General features: G+C 42.7%; 1 protein-coding gene across 1 annotated transcript in view; it reads right to left on the bottom strand.

The window, feature by feature from the left end:
* Window positions 1–18,807, bottom strand: part of TGFBRAP1 (transforming growth factor beta receptor associated protein 1) — a 62,689-nt gene that overhangs the window by 40,869 nt on the left and 3,013 nt on the right.

Raw genomic sequence — 18,807 nt, 5'->3', positions numbered from 1 at the left:
GAGCCCCAAAGAGGTCTGCAGAAGTCAGACAGAAGTCAGGGAAGGCCAGATGGACTCTTCATCACTTCAGGCTGTCCAGAAGCAGGGTGGCCTCAAGAGAGACTAAATTCCTTAATCCTTTGAGGCACTCTAGCCAAGGGTAGAAGACCTCTTGGAAATATTCAAGAGAGAATATAGAATTTTGTAACTTCTTATCTCCCCCTGCCTATTGGGGCAGCCACACCTACATGAGGAAAACATCAGTCTCCTTCCCTGAGTCAATAAAATCCCCAGGAAGGAGGGTATCAGGTCTGGGGATGAGGTACTTCTGCCGGACACCATCGGAGTTCCTTCCCAGCACTTATAAACTCTGTGACCTTGGGAAAGTCACTCAACTCCTCTGTGCCTCAGTTTCCTCATCTGCAAAGTGAACAGAATCATGGCACCTACTTCATAACATTGCCTTGAGGAATAAGTACGTCAGCTCACATGAAATGCTTAATATCTGGCCCGTGGTGACTACCTGATAAACCTGATCTAATCTTGGATATATTCCTCTCAAAGCCCCAGCCTACTTTCAGTCTTCATTTCCCCAGCTGAGCACTGGGGGATGAAATAACGCTGTCTTCTGCCCTTAGCCGAGGAGGCTGCATCCACCGTGTTGCCACTGAAGGGCAGACTGAATCGTGAGCCAGACACGGGCTCGCACACGCTCTCCCCTGGCCCAGGCATCGTCAGACTCACTTATGTGAGCTCCTCTTCACAGAGACTACAGGAAGGAGCAAGAAAGTCTGGTGTGAGGCTCAGAACTAAGGCACCACAGAGAAGGAACCGTGTCCATCTATGTGGGACCGCGGGAACTTGAGGGTCCCAGGGAAAGCCCGACGTTGGGAGAAAAGCTTTGGTGTCTGACACCAGCCGTTTGGAAAGACGACCGTCTATTTGTCATGACCGCATAGAACCACAAAACCCAACTTAGACAATACTTTTTTATTTTCCACTTAAATGCCAATGAGTTAAACACAGGTATTGAAATGTCCTATGTCTAAGACATCCTAAGTGCCTTAAAGCAAGGTATCACGAAACACTACTGCCTTCCCCGCTTGATCAGTACAGTACAGGCTGCCCTTCAGGAGCTCCGGAGAGCGAGGCTGCGATTGGGGTGTGAAGCGTACCCTTCCCTCTGCAGAAGGCACAGAGGTACAGGCTTCGGGCCCTCGCCAGTGAACTCCCCTACGTCACTCTCCCAAGGTGTAGGGTCTTCCTGTCGCACAAGAGATAAACTAGACATGTTCGTGGTGAAAATACAGAAAACACCCATATTTAGTCTAAATCCTGGATGGAGGGAGAAGGAGAGAGGGGAGAGCTAGGGCTGTAAGAAAAGCAATTGGTTTATTAAACAGTGACAGGATGAGTATTTAAGAAGACGTGCAACACTGTTTCACTACATGGTAAGCAAGGCGACCCCAGTCTTGCTCAAGTTCCCCAGGACAGGACTTAAAAACAAAAGTTCAATGTAGTTTATAAGCAGCACCACGTCAGCCTCACAGCAGCTAAGATGTTGCTCCTTCTCTCCACCCTCTTCACAACAAGTTAGACATCCACCCACACACTGAGCCCCGGCGGGGGGTCGGGATCTGGGCCCCAAGGGGCCTCACCCATGGGCAGGTCCAGCAACAGGCACACAGGCCCCTGCTGTGGAGCCCGGAGCCACCCCCCAAACCCCTGCTGAGGCTGCAGAGAACCTGCGGGGCGCTGACCTGGGCGGGAGCACACAGGAGACAGGAGTGTCCAGTCATCCCAAGGGGGCGGTCCCAGCGGGCCACTGGAGCCCACAGAACCAGAAAACAAGACAATCCAGGTCTGGTCACAGCAGGGGCAGCCTGAAGAGAAACCTTCCCGGGCTGGGCCTGCAAGGAAGCACTGCGGGGGGGTGGGGGGCTCATCTGGGGGCGGGTACAGCCCCTGCAGCAGAGGGCGGATGGGAAGATGGGAAGAGGATGGAGAAGAACGGGGAGAGGACGGGGAGAGGGGGGAGATGAGGGAGAATGAGGAGGATGGGGGAGGACGGGGGAGGATGGGGGAAGATGAAGGAGAACAGGGGGAGGATGAGGAAGGACAGGAGAGTATGGAGGAGGATGGAGAGGATGGGGGAAGATGGGGAAGACGAGGGAGGATAGGGGAGGACGAGGGAGGACAGAGGGAGGACAGGGGGAGGATGGGGAGGACAGGGAGAGGACATGGGGAGGATGGGAGAGGACAGGGGGAGGACAGGGAGAGGATGGGGAGGACAGAGAGAGGGCGGAGGAGGACGGGGAGGATGAGGGAGGACAGGAGAGGACAGGGGGAAGACGGAGGAGGACAGGGAAGGACGGGGGAAGACAGGGGAAGATGGGGGACAGCAGGGCAGGAGTGCGGCTACCCCAGCTGTGTGGGAGGCGTCTGCACAATCCCATGGCTCTCCAGGAGGAACCACAGTACTGAGGCTGGATGTCCCTGCCTGGGGAGAGAAGACTGGGAGAGAGGCCCATGAGAAATGCAAACGGCCTTAAGGGGGTTGTGTGTAGCAGGAAGTCAACCAGGAGCTGTGGGAGCACCCCAGCTGGGGACCTCACCGGTGTGCTCCAGGCACCCCCAATGGACCCACACCTCCTCCCAGGGTGCAGCTGCCCCAGCACGCTTCCCTGCAGAGAGAGCCAGGACAGCAGGCCACAGTGTGCAGGGAGGGAGAAACCAGAGGAGCCTCAGAGCCACCTTCAGGAAAACAGAGGCCGGCCTTCCAGCAGCCACAGGAGTCCAGGAACCAGAGAAGACGTCGTCATTTAAGAAACCCGCCACCAGGAGGAGCAAGGGAGCAGAGCTGCCGGGTCCAGGACCAAGCACCAACCAGCCTACCCGCCCCCCCCCGCTCCCCCCCCCCCCTGCAGCCCCCCTACCCCCAACGCCCCCCCATCTGCCCCCTCCTATCCCCACAAGCGCCCAGCTACCCCCACCTACCTCCACCAACCCCCACCTACCCCTTTCTACTCCCACCGACTTCCACCTACCCCCACCTACCCCCTCCTACTCCCACTCACCCCTTCCTACCCCCATCTACCCCCTCCTTCTCTCCTACCTCCATCAACCCCCACCTACCCCCTCCTACCCCCACCGACCCCCACCTACTCCCTCCTACTCCCACTCACCACCTCCTACCCCCATCTATCCCCTCCTTCCCTCCTACCTCCATCAACTCCCACCTACCCCCTCCTACCCCCACCAACCTCCACCTACCCACACCTACTCCCACTCACCCCCTCCTACCCCCATCTACCCTTTCCTTCCCTCCTACCTCTACCACCCCCACCGGCCCCCACTGATCCCCTCCTACCTCTACCGCCCCCACTGGCCCCCACTGGTTCTCAGCTCAAACACCCTCTCTCAAGGCAACTTGCAGGGATTGAGGGAGGTGTCCCCTACCATAAATAGGAGTGCGGCAACGCACAGCCACAAGGAACATGATAAACCAAGAACACGTGCCATCACAAAGACAGAAGTAACTCCTCCAAAACTGAATTCAAAGGCATGAAATTTGTGATCTAGCTGATTAAGAAATTCAAAGTAGCTGCTCTGAAGAAACTCTGAGCTACAAGAAAACTCAGCCAGTTCAGTGAAGCTTTGAAAAAAATTACATGATCCAAACGAGATTTTACTAAAGAAAAAGAAATCATAAAAAAAAAAGACCCCAATGGAAATTCTGAGGCTGAAGAACTCAATGAGTAAAATGAAAAATGCAATAGGGCATCTGCAGTAGGGTAAAGTGTATGGAGGACAGAAGTGGTTAGAGATTGGAGGAGGATGAGGAGAAGGGAATAAAGAGTGAAGGAAGCCGGAGAGAGATCAACAGGATTCCACCAAAAGAACAGATGCTGGAACACCTGCAGTTTTCAGAAGAGAGAATGGGGCAGAAAATTATTTACAGAAATAATAGCTGAGAGTGTCCCAAACCTGGGGAGGGAAATGGACATCCAAGGTTACTGAGCCAACAGGTCACCCTATTATCTCAATGCAAAAAAGACGCATTATCATCAAACTGTCAGAAATCAAGGATAAAGAAAGAATTCTAAAAGCAGCCAGGGGAAGAAACATTGTGACCTTCAAAGGAACCCCATTAGGCTATCCAGGGATTTTGAATTTTTCCCTCACAGGCCAGGAGAGCCTTTCAACTGAGAAATGGGTAAAGGTGTGTGTGTGTATAGGCAATGGAATATTATTCAGCTGAAAGAAAGAAATGCTGCCATTTGTGACAACATGGATGGGTCTGGAGGGCATTATGCTAAGCGAGATCATTCAGACACAGGAAGACAAACACTGCACGATCTCAATTATATGTGGTACCTAAAAGAGTCAAACTCATACAAATAGAGTTAAATGGTGCTTAGCAGAGGCTGGGGGTGGGGATACTGGGGAGATGTTGTCTAGGGCACAAACTTGGAACTAGGGGATAGATAATACAGCCTCCCAATTATCAGCAATGTGTTATAAACTTTACAGTTGCTAAATCAGGATCACACAAGGGTAACAGAAAGCTGACGCAATAACATTCTGGTACCTAAAAGTGGTTTACTCCTTCAAGCAGCAGGGAGATTTTCTCCATGATCTAATTCATAGGATAAACCCACTCTGAGACAGTATGAATCGTAAAAAGGTAAACTGTAGGCCAAACCACTCTGTATTATCATTAAGTCCAAGTTACTGGGGGTCTGAAGTCAGAGAGGTTTCAACATGGTAACAAAACTGAAACTTTCTCTAAGATGTACAATTCATATTGTGATCTCAAATTGATCTGAAATTTAGACTAACTTTTTGATAGAATATCACCTTAAAAGCATGGCTATCATTTGAAAGAGCAACATTTTAATATATTTCTCAAAACTGCAAAATTCAGAGCTAGTGAGGGAAAGAGACTGAAAAATATTAGTACACTCACAGACAGTAGTTCAAATAAGAATAACACTACAAACACAATAAACACTTTTAAGTGTGAAAAAAAAAAAAAACCCACTGCTCCATTTCCCAGGAGTATCCCAAACACATTAAGGAAAAAGGACTAGAAAAATAAGCAAGTATGTAAAACAATATGTACTAAGGACCAAAGTTAAAATATTAGTAATGACTTTCCACCACATTGAGAGCCTACACACCCTGCTGGTAACATTAGAATCTAAGTGAGCATCTTTGAAAATGCTAATGGAAAAATATTAATTTTCTTTTGCAGGTGTACACAGAAACATTATCTTCTAGTTCACACCCGTAGCCACTGTGAAAGGCTCTTGTTGCTTAGCATCTTCCCTCAGATTCTTTATGTTTCTTAAATCTCAACTCAAGTATGACGATTTCATTCTTTCCGCTATATCCCGAGCTGGGCAGTGGAGATTCTTAGGTTACCCATAAGCTTCAAAAATGTTTTTCCATGTTCTTGACTTAAGATCTGTAACAACAGTTATATAGGCTTCTACAGGCCCAGGAGAGAGCAGATTCAGATGAATTTATAAGCAATGCAAGGGCACTGGCTATATTCTGCTTTCTTTTCTTTTCTTTTTTTTTTAATTTTATTTATTTATTCATGAGAGGCAGAGAGAGAGAGAGAGAGAGAGAGAGAGAGAGGCAGAGACACAGGCAGAGGGAGAAGCAGGCTCCATGCACCAGGAGCCCGATGTGGGACTCAATCCCGGGTCTCCAGGATCAGGCCCTGGGCTGAAGGCGGTGCTAAACCGCTGGGCCACCAGGACTGCCCTATACTCTGCTTTCATGGACACTGTCCCAGAAAACAAGCACCATGTCCACATGGCTCTCCTATCAAGTTCTACCAAACATTCAGGAATCAGATAGTACCAAGTCTAAATAATAAAGCTTCCGGAGAATTAAAAAAAAAAAAAAAAAGAGGAGGGGGCACATATCCCACTTCCTTTTATAAAGCCAGTATAAAATATAACTTTAATATCCAAACCCAATAATGATATAGGAAAAAAGAAAATCCTAATCGTTCTTACTTATAAATCACATGGAAAAGTATTAAATATTAGCACCCTGAACACACACACACACACACACACACACACACAGTATGAATAAGCTGGCATGTGATATTGGCTTAAGGTAATAAAATCTGTTGGTTTATCACATTTACAAAATAAAAGAGAAAAAGCGTAAAACAAGGAACAAGACTATTGCCATCTGTTATGGGTAGATTATGTCCCCCCAAATATGTTAAAGTCCTAACTCCCTACTACTTGCAAATAGGATCTTATGTGGAAACAGGGTCACTGAAGATGATCAACTTAAGATGAGGTCATTAGGGTGAGCCCTAACCCCATATGACAGGTGTCATTATACAACGGGAGAGATCTGGAGACAAGACAGACACACATAGTGCAAAGACCGGGAGACGGCCATCTACCAGCCAAGGAATGCATGAGGCTACCGGAAGGCTGGCCAAGAGGACTGCAACAGAGTGTCCCTCAAGAGAAGCTAACTTTGTCCTGCTGACACCCTGTCCTCAGACTTCTATGCTCCAGAACCATAAGGCAATACATTTTTGGTGTTTATTTATTTTTTAAATTTATATTGTTTAAGCTACCCAGTTTATGGCACTCTGTTATGGAAGCCCCAGCACACTAAGCACCATCTCTATCCAACATCATATTGGAAGTTTCTGCCAGCTAAAGAACAGTTATGAGGGGATCCCTGGGTGGCGCAGCGGTTTGGCGCCTGCCTTTGGCCCAGGGCGCGATCCTGGAGACCCGGGATCGAATCCCACATCAGGCTCCCGGTACATGGAGCCTGCTTCTCCCTCTGCCTGTGTCTCTGTCTCTCTCTCTCTCTCTGTGACTATTATAAATAAATAAAAAATTTAAAAAAAAATAAAGAACAGTTATGAAACTGAAAACAGAAACATAAAACTAATTATTTACAGTTACTATTACTGTTTACATGGAAATTCACAAATAAACTACTAGAATTACTAAAATTTTAGAAATATTGTTTAATTTTAAAAATCAACATATTAAAGTAATCTGCATTTTCATCCACAGACACTTTAATCTTTAAAAAAAGATATTTCAACAGTATTAAAAAATTAATTATGAAGGAATTATCTAACAAAGATGTAGATCTTTATGGAAAAAAAACACAAAATCTTACTGTTCAGCATTAAGAAAGACTAAATTATAATCCCAGATTTTCCTGCAAAAATTGACAAGCTGGTTTTAAAAATTGAAATGGCAATTAAAGTACCTATATCGTCAAAACCATCCTGAAAATGAAAAACAAACATGAAGAACATACATTAACTGATTTCAGAAACTGCTATAAAATTGCAATAATTAAGATAACACGAAAGACAAACAGGTCCATGGAACAGAAGATCAAATCAGACCTACACATATGCATGAAATTGGTTTTTCACAAAAGTGCCAATACCAAATACCAAAAGTCATGGATAAATGGTACTGAAACAACTGGATAACCTAATGAGGGGAAAAATTTACTTTAAACATTTCTGCCTCACACCATATACAGAAATTAATTTGAGATGAATCAAATTATTTTAAAAGCAAAGGCCAAAACTATTAGGTTTCTAGAAGAAAATATCGAAGAATATCTTTGAGACCTTGAGGTATATAAAGATTTCCTAGGATACAGAAAGCACTAACCATAAAAAGTTGATAAACTGGATTTTATAAAAATTAAAAACTGTGTCCACTGAAAGGCATCGTTAGGGAAGTGAACATGGAAGCCTCAGACTGGGAGAAAAATTTGCAGTATTATATATCCAGCAAAGGGCTCATATGTAGAATCCATAAAAACTTCTACAAACTAATAATAAAAAGACGAACTTATTTTTTTTTAAATATGCGAAAAAGGAAGGTATACAAGAGGCTCCTGGCTGGCTCACTTGGAGGAGCATGTGAGTGACTCTTATTCTTGGGGTTGAGTTCAAACCCCATGTTGGGTGTAGAGATTACTTAAAATAAATAAACTTGAAAAAAAAAAGAGGGTATATTAGTGACCAATAAGAACATGAAAAGAGATGTTCACCATCATTAGTCATAAGAGAAATTTATTTTAAGCCATAACGAAATAACATTTCACATCTCTTAGAATGGTTACAATGAAAAGGATTAAATGTTAATGGCAATGCTAAACATTAATGAGGATGAAGAACAACTAAAAATCTCATACTTCTTTGAAATATGTATAAAATGGTATCATCCCCACAGCTGACATCATACTCAAAGCTGAAAACTTAAAAGCTTTTCCTCTAAGACAGGAACAAAACAAGGATGTTCGCTCTCATCACTTTTATTCAACATACTCCTGGAAGACCTAGCTGCAGCAATCAGACAAGAAAAGGAAATAAAAATCATCCAGATTGGTAAGGAAGAGGTAAAAGTGTCAGAGTTTGCAGATGACGTGATACTATATGCAGAAAACCCTAAAGACTCCACTGAAACAAACCGTTAGAATAAGTGAATTCTGTAAAGCCACAGGGAACAAAAGTAAACAGAGAAATCTGCTGTAGTTCTATACATTAATAATCAAGTAGCAGAAGGAGAAATTTCAAAAAATGTATCATTTACAAATGCATCATAAATGAAATACTGAAAAGTAAATTTAACTGAGGAGATAAAAGCCCTGTACTCTGAAAACTACAAAACACTGATAGAAGACACTGAAGACAACACAAATGGAAAGATATACCATGCTTATGGATTAAAATAATTAATATCGTTAAAATGTCCATACTTTCCAAATCCGTCTCAGATTCACGTCAATCCCTATCAAATACCAATAGTATTTTCCATGGAACTATAATAATCCTAAATACACCAGAATTTGTATGGAACCACAAATGACTTTGAAGAGCCAAAACAATCTTGAGAAAGAACAAAGCTGCAGGCATCACAATCCCAGGTTTCAAGATACACCACAAAGCTGCAGTAATCAGAACAGTATGATGCTGGCACAGAAACAGACACATAGACCAACAGAACAGGACACAGCCCAGGAATAAAACCACACTTACATGGTCAATTAATCTATGACAAAAGAGACAAGAACATACAATAGAGAAAAGACAGTCTCTTCAACAAATGGTGCCGGGAAAACTGGACTGCTACATCCAAAAGAATGAAACTGGACCACTTTCTTACACCATACACAAAAATTAACTCAAAAATGGATTAAGGACCTAAAATATAAGACCTAAAACCATAAAACTCCTAGAAGGAAACATAGGCAGTAACCTCTTAGACATCAGCAACTATTGTCTAGATAGGTCTTCTCAGGCAAGAGACACAAAAATAAGCTATTGTAACTATGCCAAATAAAAAGCTTTTACAGTGAAGGAAACCATCAAAAAAAAAAAAATGAAAAGGCAACCTACTGAATAGGAGAAGATATTTGTAACAATATAATATATATCTAGTAAAAGGTTAATATCCAAAATACATAAACAACTTATATAATTCAACAACAAAATAACAAATAATATGATTGAAAAATGAGCAGAGGACTAAATAGACATTTTTCCAAAGTAGACATACAGATGGCCAACAGACACATGACAAGACGATCAACATCACTAATCATGGCACGATGAGATGTCACTTTACACTTATCAGAATGGCTGGTATCCAAATGGCAAGAAATAACAAATGTTGGTGAGGATGTGCAGAAACAGGAACCCTCACAGATTGTTGGCGGGAATGTACATTGATGCAACTACTATGGAAAACAGTATGGAGGTTCTTCAAAAAAATTTTAAAATACCGTACAACCTAGTAATTCTATTACTGGGTATTTACCCAAAGAAAATGAAAACAGTAATTCAAAAAGATTAATGCACCCTTATGTTTACTGACAACAGCAAAGATATGAAAGCAACTCAAGAGCCCACTGACAGATGAATGGATAAAGAAGATATGATGTATATGTTACATATACATGTGTATGTGTATACATATAAATATTTTGCAATATTAGTCAGCCATATAAACATGGATGGACCTATAGAGTATTATGCTAAGTGAAATAAGTCAGAGAAAGACAAATATTTCACTTACATATGGAATCTAAAAAACAAAAACCGAAGAACAAAAGACAACCACCCCCTCCCCCAAAACACAAAAAAGCAGAGATAGAACCATAAAACAAACTGATGGTTGTCCGAGGGGAGGAGATTGGAGCGAGGGGTGAAATAGTTGAAGGGGATTAAGAGATACAAATCTACAGTTATAAAATAAAATAAATTAGTCATGTGGATGAAAAGTACAATGTAGGAAATATAGTCAATAATATTGTAGGGGCACCTGGGTGGTTCAGTTGGTTAAGTGTCTGCCTTTGGCTCAGGTCATGATCTCAGGGTCCTGAGATTGAGCACTGCGTCAGGCTCCCTGCTCACCACCAAGTTCACTTGTCCCTCTCCTTCCCCTTTTGCTCCTCCCTCTACTCTCTCTTGTTCCTTCTCAAATAAATACATATAATCTTTTTTTAAAAAAATAATATTGTGATAACACTGTGTGGTGAAAGATGGTGACTACACTTGCTATAGTGAGCACCGAGTAATGTAGAGAATTGTGAAATCATTACATTGTACACCTAAAACTAATCACACAGTATGTCAAGTACATTTCAACTTTAAAAAAAAATGATGTCATCACTGTGGAAATCTGATGGTTTTTTTATAAAGTTAAGCATGCATTTTTCCTGTTCCTCCACAATTCCACTCTGAATGTTTCCAGTTCTCTTGAGCACATATCAATGTCCACAGAAAGACCTTTACCAGAATGTGCACAGCAGCTTTATTCATAATAGCCCCAAATAGGAAACAGCTCAGTTTTATTCACTTGTATTCATTTCAATGTGGGGTATTCACATGACTTGGAAGTAAAAAAGGAATAAATTACTGGTAAACATCAATATGAATGAAATAAAAAACACTGAATGAAAAAAAAGATACACCTACGGTATATGTTCATTTAGATGAAGTTCAAAAGTAGGCAACGCTCCTCTCTAGCGACAGAAATCAGAATGGTGTAGACCTTGGAGGGAAGGGGGTGACCAAATGGAAAGGGACACAAGGAAATATCGGGGGTGACAGAAATATTCTAGACCTTGTTTGGGGTATTGGTTACGCAGGTGTGTTAGATCTGGCAAAATTTACTGAGCTGCGCACGTAGGGTCTATACATGCAATCAGGAAAAATTCTCACAGGAATATACGTGTGTGTAACTGAACATGCAGATTATAAAATTCATATGGCAGAGAAGGGCCAAGTAAGCAAGACACTTCTGGAAAAGATAAGTAAGGAAACTTGACTCAACAGATAAAAGGTAACATAAAGGTATGGCTATTAAGATAACGGGGTACAGGTATGAGGCAAACCCAAGAGAACACGTCCAGCTCCAGGAAACAGATGTGCATGGATAGAACCTCAAACTATGACAGGGTGGTACTGTATATCATGGGGCGTACAGAGAACCTATACATGTTCAATAATCAGTGCAAGACAACTGGATGCCATGAAGAAGAAAAAAAAGAAACGACTCCTTTTACCATTTTCAAAATTATTCCAGGTGGATTAAGATCCTTAAGTATGGAAGGCATAACTTTAAAACTTTGAGAGGAAAATATGGAAAAAATGCTTATGACCTTCGGGTAGGGGAGAATTTCTAAAATAAGGTATATATATATAAAAAAGTATAAATGCCAGGAAAAGAGATAAGTTCATTCACATTAAAATGTAAAATCTCTGTTCTTCAGAAGACACTGTGAAGAAAGTGATAAGATGGGAAAGGACACTGACATCACATATCTGATTTAAAAAAAAAAAAAGATCCCTGGATGATGCAGCGAACTGCTACAGAAAGAAAATAACAATGATCTCATAGAAGAATGGGCAAAATATGTGAGCAGGCGTCTCGTAGAAGAGGAAAGGTGAACGGCCAACAGACATGAAAGAATGCTCAAGCTGATTTCATCATCTAGAATTGCAAATTGTAACTACAGTGAAACTTCATCTTATACCATGAAACCGACAAAACATCTGAAGTCCCATGACATCGGCTAATTGCAAGAACATGGAGCAATGAGAACTCTCCACTGCTGGTGGAAGCTTCCAACCTGTCAAGACCTTTCCGGCGCTATGCAGAAGCCCTGGACATCAGGAGCAAGCCAGCAATCCTACTTCTAGGCATATGTTCTTCAGATTTTACGTTCACTGGGCCATAAGCAAGAACATCAACAACAATCTTGTTTGAGACAGAGGAAACTGGGAACAGCTCATGTTCCTGGCCAGACGGAGCACTAAACAGCAAAAGAGCTGCAGCTACAAACAAGGATGGATCTCAAGCTAAGGGGCAAGTTGCAGAGCACGCTACGCTAAATGATGGGTATATAAGGCTCCGTAAGACTCAAAAACATGACCATCTATCTAATATAATGTTTAGGGCTTCAGCCATATGTACTAAGATCATAAAGCAAAGTAAGGGAATGATAAACACAAATCCAGGGAGGCAGGATGGAGAATAATATAGGCTGGATTCCAAATGTATTAGTAATGTTCTGTTTCTTTAGCTCAGGTTGCTTTTTTTTTTTTTTTTTTTTTTTAAGATTTATTTAAGATTTATTTATTTACTGGGGGAAAGGGCCAGAGGGAGAGAGAGAATTGTGAAGCAGAATCCCTGCTGATCATGGAGCCCAATGCAGGGCTCAATCCCAGGAGCCTGAGATCATGACCTGAGCTGAAATCAACAGACGCTTAACCAACTGAGCCACCCAGACACCCCAAACGGAGGCTGCTTTTGTTATTATTCCTTATGTCTTAATGTAGACTATATTCTTTTAAGTGTACTGAATAGCAATTAAGTTATATGTACACACACGCATACACACACACAAATTCTACTCATTTCCCCAAACCAGCTTACTGTAGAAATAGATACAGAACCTCAGCTTAATAAACCTGAAGAAAGTCACAAAATCCACGTTCCTGGTCTAAAATTTCATTTATTTAATGAAAACAGTTATCATTGATATAAGTGGTTTACTCATAATTTCTTAGTTCATCTAAACCCAGAGCTTACTTTACAGTGTATCCATATTTACAAAGTTCAATATAGGGCAGCCTATCAGTTATTTCCACAAATCCCCCTAGATTCTTGGAAGACAGAGGAAAATACTAACATGTAATACTAACATGAGGTGCCCAAGAAGGTAAATGCCCTGCACGTTCTGGGGTCCCAGCTCCCACAAGGCCAGCCTCTTCCCTCCGGGACCTCTCCCCAGCTTCCCCTTCCATATAAGTACAGTTGACCCTTGAATAACCCTGGGGGTAATGGATGCCAATGGATGCCAACCCCCAGCACAATCCAAAATCCATGTATAACTTTTGATTCCCCTGAGAGCTTAACTTACTAATAACCTGCTATTAACCGGAAGCTTTACTGATAATATAAGCAGCAGATTAGTACATATTTGTAGGTTTATGTATTTTATATCGTATTCTCACAATAAAGTAGGTTAAAGAAAATATTACTAAGAAAATCATAAGGAAGAGAAAATACATTTACAGTACTGTATCTATGGAAAATATCCAAGTGTAAATGGACTCGTGCAGTTCAAACCTGTGTTTTTCAAGGGTCAACTGTATCTCCACTCTTATTTTTCAACCAGTTCGAGACTGGTATTAATAAGTGTCTTGTTCCCATCTTCATTTTCTCAGTACTAACTCCCACCAAGGCCAGGCCTCATTTTTAAAAAGTCATAGAGAAAGAATAAACATGGACTATGACAATGTTTGAAAGAGATTATCTGCATGTGGAAAGAGGCTTGTAGATCCAACATTACAAGATTAAAAATATATACATATATATGTAAAAAACATATACCCTTGATCTGGGACAGAAATACATTCTGCTCTAAGAATGCTATGACAAAGTGACATTAAGATGAAATCTTTACCAATAATTATTATTCTTGAACCAACAGAATGATGCTCTGTTAGCTCCTGTCACAGAATGTGCAGAGAGTATGAGAACAACCTCAAGATAGACACAGTGTCCTATGTGTCTGCAAAAACTCTCACATTGGAGAATGACATCAACACTTTAAAATGAAACAGACTCTTTAGAGCCCTATCAGCTCTACGTGCACCAGAGATTCATCACCTTGGAGGGTAAAAACTCAAAAACTCATCAATGCATTTGACAGCCCTCTAACAGGAGGTGACCTCCTATGACAAGCTAGGGATTAATTCTTCATCTACATTTTAAAAAGGATAAGGGATTAATTCTTCCTCTACACTTAAAAAGGATACTCTACCTAAAGTTAGATTTACTATTTTTCTCACTTTACATTAATTTCTTCTGAGTTTCTGATAGTCCATTTTAAATGAATAGAGATCAAACAGTTATCCTAATGTTTGGGCCTAAGTCAGGTCAGGTTCAAAGCCATAGGTGAGGATGAGCAGGAACACGGACCTCATGCCTTAAACATCATGTTGTCACTATCCTTAAAATGCTTCAGAAAGGATGCCACTGCCTAACAGCTAGACTCTGAACTCAGCAGAAGTTATTCAGCCCTTAAAAATCCAATCCCGGCCAATCTTTATGCTCCTGTGTATAAAGACAGTTACAGCTATTGATCTATTCGTATCAGTCCCTCATTATTAGTCCCTTGCTTCGTTATTATTCAGCTACATTCAGTTCTGAATTCTTGAGTCCACTAGTTGCTTGAGTTTGAAACTGCCAGTACCTGCAAATGTCGCAAACCAACCAGTGGTGAAGAGGGGTCCTGAGCCAAAACTATTCTCCCAGTACCTTTTCAAGAGTCTGAAACCATTAGTTAGAAAATAGTTATCATTAACCATGATGGTTTGTTTGAATTTGACAACATAAGAATCTCTAACGTAAAAGACCCTGCCTCATCCACATCTGCCAACTGTCGTCACCTGTACACACAGAAAGAAGTAATGCGTGAGGGTCAAAGCTGGGGCTGGAAGTGGGCATGGGGGACTGTAGACTTACCCCTAACCATTCACGGGTTCATCATGGGAATTCAGGCATTGGGTAGAAGTGTGCCTGCATTCCTAAATCTTCCTGTGATTTGCAGTATTTCTTTACATGGACTTTTAGAAAGTTTTGATTTGCCATATTAATAAAGAACTTTCCTTTTATGTAAAAAAAAGTTTCTTAAGAAGTTTCTCACTTATCCTGGGTAAACATACTTATTGAGAATACGAAGCCATAACCAGATACCAATACCCATTTCAGGGGAAAATCTTTGTGAAAACTGAAAACACCAGCTCTAAAAACCAAACGTAGAGGGGAGTTAAGCCAAGCCATCATCCAGCCTCACACCCTGGGAAAGGGGTGGGAGGGAATACAGAGCCTCCTGGGCTCCATCAGCTATTTTCAGCTGCATGCCAATGGGTTTTTACATTGGTCCCCTGTGATCAGGAGGGACAGTGGAAACGCAGAGGGTGCAGCTGATAGTACATCATCATGGAGGAGGAGGAAGGGTCCAGAAGGGAGTGTTCCACAACACAGCACAACCTTCTGCCTGACTCCCAAGTTGTTTCAGGCTAGTCCTGAGGGACATTTTGGGTAGGTAAGTTAGAAGCCCTCGAGAGGGCCCACATTCTGTGGTCCCAGCCATGGAGGCTGACCTGATGCCTGCCCTGGGCCAGCCAGGAACATTAGATGATAGACTTGGCCAGGTGGAGGGCATGTACTGGTATCAGCCCAGCTCGGGTCAGCTTACTACATAAAGCAGAAACAGTATGGGCAGTGGCTTGGGACCTGCTGCCCGGTGTCCAGCCTCTGTCTCTGTACCTGCTGGCCCTGAGCACCACTCTGACCTGCACATCCTCCTCCCTCCCACTGCACGCTCATCCTGGGCATCAGGCTGGGCAGGAAGCTGGGATTGGACACCCATTTTTTCCTTTGGCCTGGAAACCTCTATTTCCTTTGCTATGTTCCTGACTGAATGAATAGCCAAGTCACAGACTCAAAACTCTCTCTCGGGTAGGAAGAGGCAAATCTTGCTAGCCAAAGTTCTTCCACTGCAAGCTACCTTCAGATGCTTCCTTTGTGCTAAATTAACAAAATAAAATGTTAATCAAAGTCCTTTACTAAAACAAAGTGCTAAATATCCCCAATTCCTATGAGTGCTGACAAGTGACTTCAGTCTGCAGAAATAATACATTTAATAAAACACACCAGCATCTTAAAGTTTTAGTTCACACCTTAAAGATGAATTATGATGGTCTTTGTGGGCCCATCACCTCTCTTCTTAGGATATAAATTGACTATAACTAAAATCAACATAATCTCGAGGTCAAGAAAAAAAACATGACTTATCTTAGTAACCACTCGAAAGTTAGATGAGAGTTGATAGGACTTAAGGGCTCAGTGGTCACAAACAATTTTTAATGATAAGAAAACTTGACATTTTTGCTTCTTAAACTGTGACTGGGTCTTCTGAAAGATCTCCCCTAAATCCTTGAGGGAATATAGCAGGGGAGTTAGGGAACTGGGCATAGGAAAGCAAGAGAGACCTGATGGAGAAGAAGAGAACATCTCTGTCCTGGCTCCGCAGGGGTCTGGCAGGGGTATCAGTACTGGGGCTCGGGCAGAGGGATCCAGCAAAGTTCCAGCAGTTTCCCCTGCTGTTTCGGGGGTGAAAGGCAAAGCTATGAAAAGCACTGCACCCTAAAATTAAAATGGAATTGAGGCATGTCACCACTGTGGTGTTCTAGACAAAAACCCATCATACTCACTGCAACCTCATCATGAGGAAACACCGGACAAGCCCCAGCTAAAGGACAGTCTACAACATCCCCGACTCTCTTTCATGAGTTATAAAGGTCATGAAAAACGAAGACTGAGGAAGTGTCACAGATCAGAAGCCAAGAAGACATGACACCTAAATGTAATGTGGTGAAATTGGATCAGAAGCAAGATCACAGAACAGAAAACAGGTATGTGAGTGGAAAAATCGGTGAAGACGAATAAAGTGTGTAGTCTGGTTATAGTACTGCTGTTAATGTATTAGTCTTGATCGCTCTACCATGGCCATGCAAGGTGTTCACAAAAGGGGAAGCTGGAGTAGACGTATATGTGAGCTCTGGACTCTTCTGACTCTTCAGTAAACCCAGAGTAACTTCAGAACAGAGAGTTAAAAAGATAAATGTAATCATAGTTTATTAGTTTATCATCTTGCCTTAGAGTAATCGAAGAGAATGGAGCTCCTAGACTCTCCTTTGTGAGCAGGAAAGGAGATGCTCAGAATGATCTGTGTCAGTAACCGAGAAGGATGGAGGGTAGCCCACCATGCCCTCACTGCCACAGGCTCCGGGAGCGGTTTGATCAGCTGCTTTATAGAGTTACTTTCCAAGGTGATTTGTCTCAAGTTTGGTGTCCTAGCTTAAAATGACAAGTATGAATAATACCTAGGAATCAAGCTTTTTTTTTTTTTTTTTTTGAAGTTAGGATAAATGTGAACGGATTCCCACTGGGCCCAAAATCTGATATACTCTGAGCTTCAGGAGAAGCAGGCCAGTATAGGACTCGGATGAAGAGCCGTGGGGCTCTGCGTCAGCAGAGGAAAGGGATGAAGGCTTCCAGTGCCCTCTGTAAGGATTCAGGCTCCAGAGCCAACCTGGCAAGCGGTGCTAAAGCAGGTATGGGCCACAGCAGGCATTCTCAATATTAATCCGGGGACCTTGAGCTCTCATGGCTTGGGCACCTGCTTGAGTTTAGGCAAGTCACTTAAAGCCTCTGGGCCTGATACCTCCTTGTAAAATAGTAATTTAGACTGCACTACATGCTTCGCCTACACTATTTTTCTAGCTCCTTTGCAGGAAGAGTAGTAGTAATAGTACCAGAGAGGACTGAAGACTTCTGGAAGGCTCACTGTGTGCCAGACTCAGTATTAAGAGCTATCTCCATGCTCACAAGGAGCCTGTCAGAAAGTACTACCATTATTCCACTCTGCAGAGAGGGGAACGGGCTTAGAAAGGCTAAACGACCATGAGAGCTGATTCCAACCAAGGTAGTTCGACTCAAGCACCCACACCCTTAAGCACGGAGCACACAGCCTGCCCAGAGGTAAAGACTGCTCCAAGTATGGGCTGAGTTTGGGCACCAACCACCCACAGCCCTGGCGGATGCCTTGACAGCCACCTCTTGAGAGCCCCAAGCACTGGGTTCGGGTGGTTACTGCATATTGGATAGAAATTATTTTCTTTCATACCCACGGTTCTCTGACAGGTGGATACTATTATGGACATGCAGATATTTTTCAGTGGCTCAGTCAAGGTTACTCAGCTACAAGGTAATGATATCAGCTTCAACCCCAGTGCCTATTTCTGACTCCATGGTTGTATTCCTTCCACTCTGATGACAGAAGGGGGCACGTTGATTTCAAACCGGTCTTAGAATTCAGTCCTCCTGAAGGAACCGACTACTCCAAACATGAGGCCACTAAGGTACCAGGTCTTTAGATGTCCTGCAGTAAGTTCCTCCTCAGGAACACCTGTTCTCAGCACAGCCCTACCTTTGCCATCATGAGTCCAGAAGAGAAACGCTATTATCATCCCTCAGCTTACCCCTTGCTGCCACACGGCCTACCCCTGCTCCGTGGCCCCCTAAACAACGCTAGTCATAAATAAATGCCTCTGACCATGTGGAATTCAGTGTCAGCACTGCCTTACTAAATTTCAGATACAGAAATGATAGATATGTTCACACTTTTCCCCACTAGCTAGTAATTATATCAAAACAG

Source organism: Canis lupus, chromosome 10, assembly GCF_011100685.1.
Source record: "Canis lupus familiaris isolate Mischka breed German Shepherd chromosome 10, alternate assembly UU_Cfam_GSD_1.0, whole genome shotgun sequence".
Lineage (NCBI taxonomy): Eukaryota > Metazoa > Chordata > Mammalia > Carnivora > Canidae > Canis > Canis lupus.
The sequence above is the reverse complement of the archived record's forward strand: the minus strand, read 5'-3'. Positions and strand labels throughout refer to the sequence as shown.